A 7,500-nucleotide genomic window follows, 5' to 3' on the forward strand; every position below is an offset into this window, starting at 1 on the left:
GTGACATTTTTTTGTTTCTTTGCCCTGCATGTAGTGATCATAGAGAAGAATTTATTCCAAGAAAATATATTATCATCGTGATCCATGTATATTTCGGATAAGCCTTTCGTTTTCATCATCCAACAGAGATAATATGGAATGTATTACTATATTTATATAAAGACTTAAAAAGACGTGCAGTTGCTTCAGTTAGTAATACATATTGCTTGGTGAGATGTTTTCTTTGTATACGATTACGATTGTAACTTACTTGTTCAGGTCCATTCAGAATGGGCCGATGTCGTCTGAATAAATATAATTTCATTTCATTTCTCTCTCTCTCTCTCTCTCTCTCTCTCTCTCTCTCTCTCTCTCTGTGTGTGTGTGTGTGTGTGTGTGTGTGTGTGTGTGTGTGTGCGCGCGCGCGTTTGTTCGTTCGTTCGCATGCGTAATATGTATGTTTCTGTCAACAGCTGAATGTGTAAGCTCAAGGGACAACAGACCTGCGGGCAAGTGCAATTCAAGAAACAGATGCGTACTGGGGAGTGTCTTTCGAGGTTCTGGATAATGCAGGTATATCCGTTTCTCGTGGGTCCACTACAGGAGGGATCCGCTGCTTTAATCCATGTCATGATAACATATAGGAACAATCAATGTTCCGGCCCAGAAAGTTATTCTCAGCGCAGGATTGTGTTTCATTCTCGGTATGGTGTTTATATATATATATATATATGTATGTATATATATATATATATATATATATACATATATATATATATATAGAGAGAGAGAGAGAGAGAGAGAGAGAGAGAGAGAGAGAGAGAGAGAGAGAGAGAGAAGTTTAAAAACTTGGTTATGAATACAAGAACATAATCGGCATGCATCCCCACTCTTGTGTATACAAGTGAACATGGGAAGCGAAGGCCAGGAACGAAGATACAAATCATGAATCCCAGTGGTTCTTGTAATATTGTATTTAAAGAAAAGGTTAAAAGTACCATAACACTTCATGGCCACTGGGGTACTGAATTCATAGGCCTATTCAGTGTCTTGGGCTCTCCTCTCCTTCCTCCGTTACAACCTTCCCCAACCGAGAATTCGATTAACAATTAACGCCTGGGTAGAGTGATGAAAATCGTAAAGTGCCCCTCCCAAGGGCACAACACCATGCCGAAACGGGGCCTCGAACCCTGATCACCGGTAACTACTGAAAGATAAGGCCAAGGCCTGACCACTGATCTAAAAATACATGGATAGCTCATTGGCCAGGAAAGCTGAAGCCAATTGGACGCCATATTGTTTCTCGTATCCGGCCGTCAGTCCGTTGTCAAGTCGTCTGCTAACTGGTGGTAGTTTCTGAACTGTAACCGTGTATCTTCGATGAAATCCGTTTTTATGCTTGCCCCCACGACATGCCAAATGTTTTGTCTTGATTGAAATCTACCGATGGTTTATCTACCAAAGTTATTACATAAAAACAGTGCAGTGACACGTGGCGCAAACTTGCAGTGGAGACACACACAGGAGTGTCAGCTTTACTAACGCCGCGAGCAAGTGAAAGCTTGCCGTAAAGCCAGCTGACCGCTCGGCTACACATGTGAAGTCACCGCTTCGCGCTATACTGACACGAGAAGCAAAATGGCTGATTGAACACTTCCGCTGGCTTCAGTTAGCACAGAGGCTCAAAGAAGGCATGCGCTATCCATGTATTTTCAGACAAGTGGGCCTGACCTATTCTACCATGGAGGTGCTGGCGGAGCTAAGGAGGTGTTGGCTGACAACTTTAATGTTACGTTGTTCAAGGCTTTGGTCATGCTCCGTTGACAGTGGTGTGGTTCGAGGGTTTGGGTCATGTCCACCACGGCGCCTCTGAGTCACTATATCCCATCGCTCAGTTTATATCACAGATTGACATAAGCTTACCCTCAGGCCAACAGCAAAATGAGAGAGAGCTGTATTATCAATGGTTTCTCTACTGCAATGGAAAGTCATTTACACCTAAGTCTTTTGTGAAGGACTGACTCTCAACACAGGAGGTGTGTGGGTCATGTCCACCACGGCGCCTCTGAGTCACTATATCCCATCGCTCACAGCTTATATCACAGATTGACATAAGCTTACCCTCAGGCCAACAGCAAAATGAGAGAGAGCTGTATTATCAATGGTTTCTCTACTGCAATGGAAAGTCATTTACAGCTCAGTGTTTTGTGAAGGACTGACTCTCAACACAGGAGGTGTGTGGGTCATGTCCACCACGGCGCCTCTGAGTCACTATATCCCACCGCTCACAGCTTATATCACAGATTGGCATAAGCTTACCCTTGGGCCAACAGCAAAATGAGAAAGAGCTGTATTATCAATGGTTTCTCGTTTTCAGTTTCAGTTTCAGTAGCTCAAGGAGGCGTCACTGCGTTCGGACAAATCCATATACGCTACACCACATCTGCCAAGCAGATGCCTGACCAGCAGCGTAACCCAACGCGCTTCTCGACTGCAATGGAAAGTCATTTACAGCTCAGTGTTTTGTGAAGGACTGACTCTCAACACAGGAGGTAAGATTGCACTGGCTGGTTACTGCTGCAGCCTTGGTGCTAGCTGGACTTTGTGAACCACCCCAACGCCGACTTTCCTATCCCGTAACCCTCTTGGCCGAGGTGTGGGGATGTGACATAGGCAATACACTATCCACTTTTATCTGATTCTAGCTCGGATTGTCGGAACAGCACTTGCCTCCTCATCTGTCCTGACGGTCTAAGTCTGACACGGCTGTCACGGACGACATAATGGTTCCGCTGTTTTGTTTTCTTTTGCGTTTACGGAAGGGTTCGAATCCGTCTCATCCTTTTCTGCTCTCATGGCAGGCGAAGTTGGTGGAGGCTGGTGGGTCGCTGGATTATTTTAGAGGCGGGTGTGTTGCTGATGTGGGTGCACGATGTTTTTCATCATGCGTGTACCCCTTGGTGGCTGGGCGTTCGAGCGTGGAGAGAGATCGTGTTGTTGTTTCATGTTTTCTATGTTTCATACCTGTCTCGTGCAACTGAACAAAAAAAAAAGGAAACAAAGTGAGTGAAGTGAGCGGAGTTCTAGTACTTCCAATGCTCCTCGCCGGTTTTCCCTATCTTCACTCGAAGGGAGTCAGTCCTTGGAGAAGGACGGTGACGGAACTAGCGCTTAGCGGCTGCTATTCTACCCTCTGTAAAAAACAACAACAACAAAACTTCATGTCCGCCAGATGGGACTGTTCGTTTCTCTGTTTCTGTGTAAGCACCCGTTCGTTCATCTACAGAACACTGTGCGTTGGCCAGTGGGTGGTTTTTGTCCTTAGTCCCGTCAGTGAGTCTCCTACGTTGACAGCATCGTGGTCGGAGTGTCTGCCTTGCGCGTGTCTTCGAGGTGTTGGTGCCTCTGTCCAGTCGTGGTGCAACGTCACGTCGCTTGGGTAGCAGCTGTGTTCCAGACCTTTAATGTATTGTTTTTCTTCGGTCGTGTTTCATTGTTTCGTTGTATTTTCTGTCTCGGTTTGTTGTGACCTACTTCAGTCATTTCTGCAATGGTCATTTATTTGAAAGTTAATGAAGCCTTTACAGGGAATATGGAGAGTTTATCAAGTTTTGCATGAAAGTTATTTTATCACATAAGTTTGTGAAGATGTAAGGAGTGCTGGTCATGTCCACACGCCTCTTGAGCAATATCCGACAGGCAGATACAGTTTGTAAGCTACCTGGGCCAAGCGGAAGTGATTATCAATGGCTCAAGCAAGAAATTTTACATAGTGTTTTTAAGGTCTTAAAGGAGCGGCGTCCACCAGGCGCCTCGAGTCACATATCCGAGTAACTTATTCACATGCTTGGAAAAGCTTACCTTGGCTAGCAAAATGGAAAACTGATTAGTAATTTTGACTGTTTCATTCATTGTACAAGGAGCGTACTTGTTCGGTCAATTTCTTTAACGCTCGAAACGGCAGGCAGTGTGGACAGAGCGTAACCAACTTGACTGAATGGTCATTTACAGTATTTTTGAAATATTAAACAGGAGTAAGATACTTATGCTAAGCTGGTTAGGAAAAAATGCACTATTACCATTATCTTGGCCAGGTTTGGTTAAATTGGATATCACTATCACTTTTAATCTATTCATCTGGTTGTGGGTCAGCCATTTGCCGTCCTCATCTTCCGACGTCTCAGAGTTGACCGCTGTTGGATCGAAATGTTCTGTTTGTTCTGGTTGGGGTTCGATCCCCACCTCTCTCGGTAGGCGGGGCGGATCGCTGGTGGGTCGCTGGATATTCTTTGAGGACTGTTGTCTGCATGGTCGTGCACGAGTTTTGTTCATATGCGGGTTCTTGTGTGGGCGTCGACTAGAGAAAGTGTTGTGCTTCCATGTTTGTTTTTGGGGTTTTTTTTTGTTTTTTTGTTGTTGTTGTGGGTTTTTTTTTTGGGGGGGGGGCGTGGGGGGTTGTTGTTGTTGTTGTTGTTTTGTTTTTGGTTGTTTTTTTTTGTTTGTTTGCTCTTTATGATTGTTTTATTTATTTATATACATCTATAGATATATACACATTCATTAAATGAATTACATAATTTCATTCCTGCGTGGGCTTACTGTGTTGTGGCGTCAGTAGTGGGGTATTTTGGAGCGGGTGCACGTCCGCTTTTGCACGCGTGACAACGACAGACTATCATACAAGTCACTATAAAGCATGGATTCCAAATCCAAAAGTGATTGGTCTCAGTGTTAACATTTTCGAAACTGTGACTGAGTATTTGCTTCTGTCGTTCCTTCTGCTGCGTTTTATTGACTTGAGTCCAACTGAGACAGGACTCTGTCTTTGCTTCTGTTTCCGTCTCCCTCTCTCTCTCTCTCTCTCTCTCTCTCTCTCTGCGACAACCAGTCACCGAATGAAACAAAAACGGCGTCATGAATATGCAGGACTTGGATAGGGTAAAATTGCTTTTATGATCCCGATAATAATTGTAATAGCCAAGTCGTGTGTGTTCGTGTGCGTGTGTGTGTGTGTGTGTCTGTGTGCGAACGTGTGTGCGTGCTTCCATGCGTGCTTGTGCACGCACACGCGCGTTCGTGTGCAGGGTTACGCTTTTGTGCATACATATTCACGCTGTACTTTTAACTTTGCCCTAGGACACAGTTTACAGTCAGGCCAGATTGGAAGTTCATGTTCACATCGCCATGCTTCAGTAATTAGTGAGAGATGATTTCACGACTGATTAATTGACGGAGCGTGGTTCAAGAACACAGCAGACGTGTAGCATTATCGCCATGCTCTGGAACAGTGCCTGCTGTCACGTGCTCAGCCAAGTGCATTAACGAGGACCCGGGTCAGAAACAGACCTTGGCAATGGACTGGTGCGTAGCTCTCATGGTTTGAACACTTTGTTTTGATTGGTTGCTTAGTTTTGGTTGGGTGTTTGGGTGGGTGGTTCGTTGGTTGGTCATTGACTGAGTTACTGACTGAGTAATTGATTTATTGATTCATTCGTGTATTGATTCATTCATTAAATTTTGTTCGTTCGTTCGTTCGTTCGTTCGTTCGTTCGTTCGTTCTGTTGCTGACTGAGTGATTGATTGATTCACAGATTCATTCATATATTGATTCATTCATTAACGTTTGTTCGTTCCTTCCTTCCTTACTTCATTTATTCGTTCGTTAGTACTGTTATCTTTCCTTGTGCGTATGGTTGGGCGCTCGACTGCATGCATGGCAGATTGGTTGACTGATTGATTGACTGGTTGATAGATTGATCGTAACGTTGATTGTTTGATCGATTGATTTGTTGGTTTAGTTTGGTGGTTTGATTGATCGATTTATTGATTGTCCGGCTGCACGATTTGTTTCTTCGTCAACGATCCACTGAATGGGACTGGAGCTATATCATTTAATGCCTTTGACTGATAATCATTGTCGTTGACACTCACAAACATGCTGTTTTACCTACTCGAGCATTGTCTTCGAGACACACACAAACACTGTCTTTGTCACACAAACATCGTCTTTGACACACATTGTGTTTAACCCATACAGACATTGTCCTTTACACACAGACTGTTAACCTACATAAAAATGGTCTTCGACACACAAACATTACCTTTGACACACATAGTATTTAATCCACACATGCATTGTCTTTGACACACGCACATTGTGTTTAACCCAGACAAACATTGTCTTTGGCAGAGAAACATTGTATTTAACCTACACAAAGATAATCCCTCCCCACCCCCACCCCCACCCCCACCCCCTGTAAGCCTTGTCCACTCACTCAACAAACCTCATGACAAGTGACAGATAACAGACGTTTTAGTGCGCAATATGACGTGACATCATCTGACAACCCCCACACCCACCCCCCACCTCACCCGTCCACCCGGTTCACCGGACCCGGTCCGCCGTGTCGTTCTGACGTCACTCACGTCACCTTACCGTTCACGGTTGGCCGACCGCCGGGTCACCATGCTTGGGGGGGCCCGTGGAGAGGTAAGAGAAGCACTGCCCTCCTCCACCAACACCACAATCGCTCCTCCACCAACACCACAATAGCTCCAAGCTGCAAAGTACACACCCTGGGTGGCTGGATCGGAGCAAGAGAAAACAAACAACAACAGCAAAAAAAAAAAAGGACAGATAAAGGAAAGAAAGAAAGAGAAGAAAAGAAAGAAGGAAAAAAGAAAGAAAGAAAAGAAAGAATGAATGAATGAATGAATGAATGAACAGAAAGGAAACAACGAAAGACAAAGAAGACCAATGATCAATGGGTGTTATGGTGGACTGGAGCAATGGAGAGAAAAAAGAAACAAAGAGGAGAGAAAGGAAAGGAAAGAAAGAAAGAAAGAAAGAAAGAAAGAAAGCAGTTCAAAGATTGATAGGTGCAAGCCTACAGTTATGTTAAGCAGCGGTGTGTGTGGTATATTTGGTGGGGTTGGGGAGGGAGCGGGGGGTTGGGGGGTAGGGGGGGGCAAGGCACGAAGTGGAGGGGTGGTGTGCAGGGGAGAGAAACAGCTGCCTACATATTCATGCATCAGCCTGGGGCAGTCAGACTCGGCAACAGGTGTTGTTGTTGTTGTTGTTGTTTCTTTACGACACAGGCAGCGATCTTGCATGGCATCAGTCTGCACAGTTACCGCTGTACCCTTCTGTTTGCATCAGCGGGAAGGAAAGGAGGGAAGGAGAGACAGACAGACAGACAGACAGACAGAGACAGGGAGAGAGACAGAGAGAATGACAATTACAGTTACAGTTACAGTTACAATGACATATGTTTTATTGGGGGTAGAATGGTTAAGCTGAAAGCTTTTTTACACCATGCATACAAATACATACTCACAATATCTGAAATCAAATAAAAATTAATAAATGAATAACATTAAACAAATCAGATAGATAATGATAAATAGATAGACTGGTGAAATAAAGTAGAAAGAGAGAGACAGCGAAAGATAGACAGACAGACAGACAGACAGAGGTGGGAGTGACAAACCACGACAGAAACATTCGGATGGAAAACGGAA

This window comes from Babylonia areolata, chromosome 5 (genome assembly GCF_041734735.1).
Source record: "Babylonia areolata isolate BAREFJ2019XMU chromosome 5, ASM4173473v1, whole genome shotgun sequence".
Lineage (NCBI taxonomy): Eukaryota > Metazoa > Mollusca > Gastropoda > Neogastropoda > Buccinidae > Babylonia > Babylonia areolata.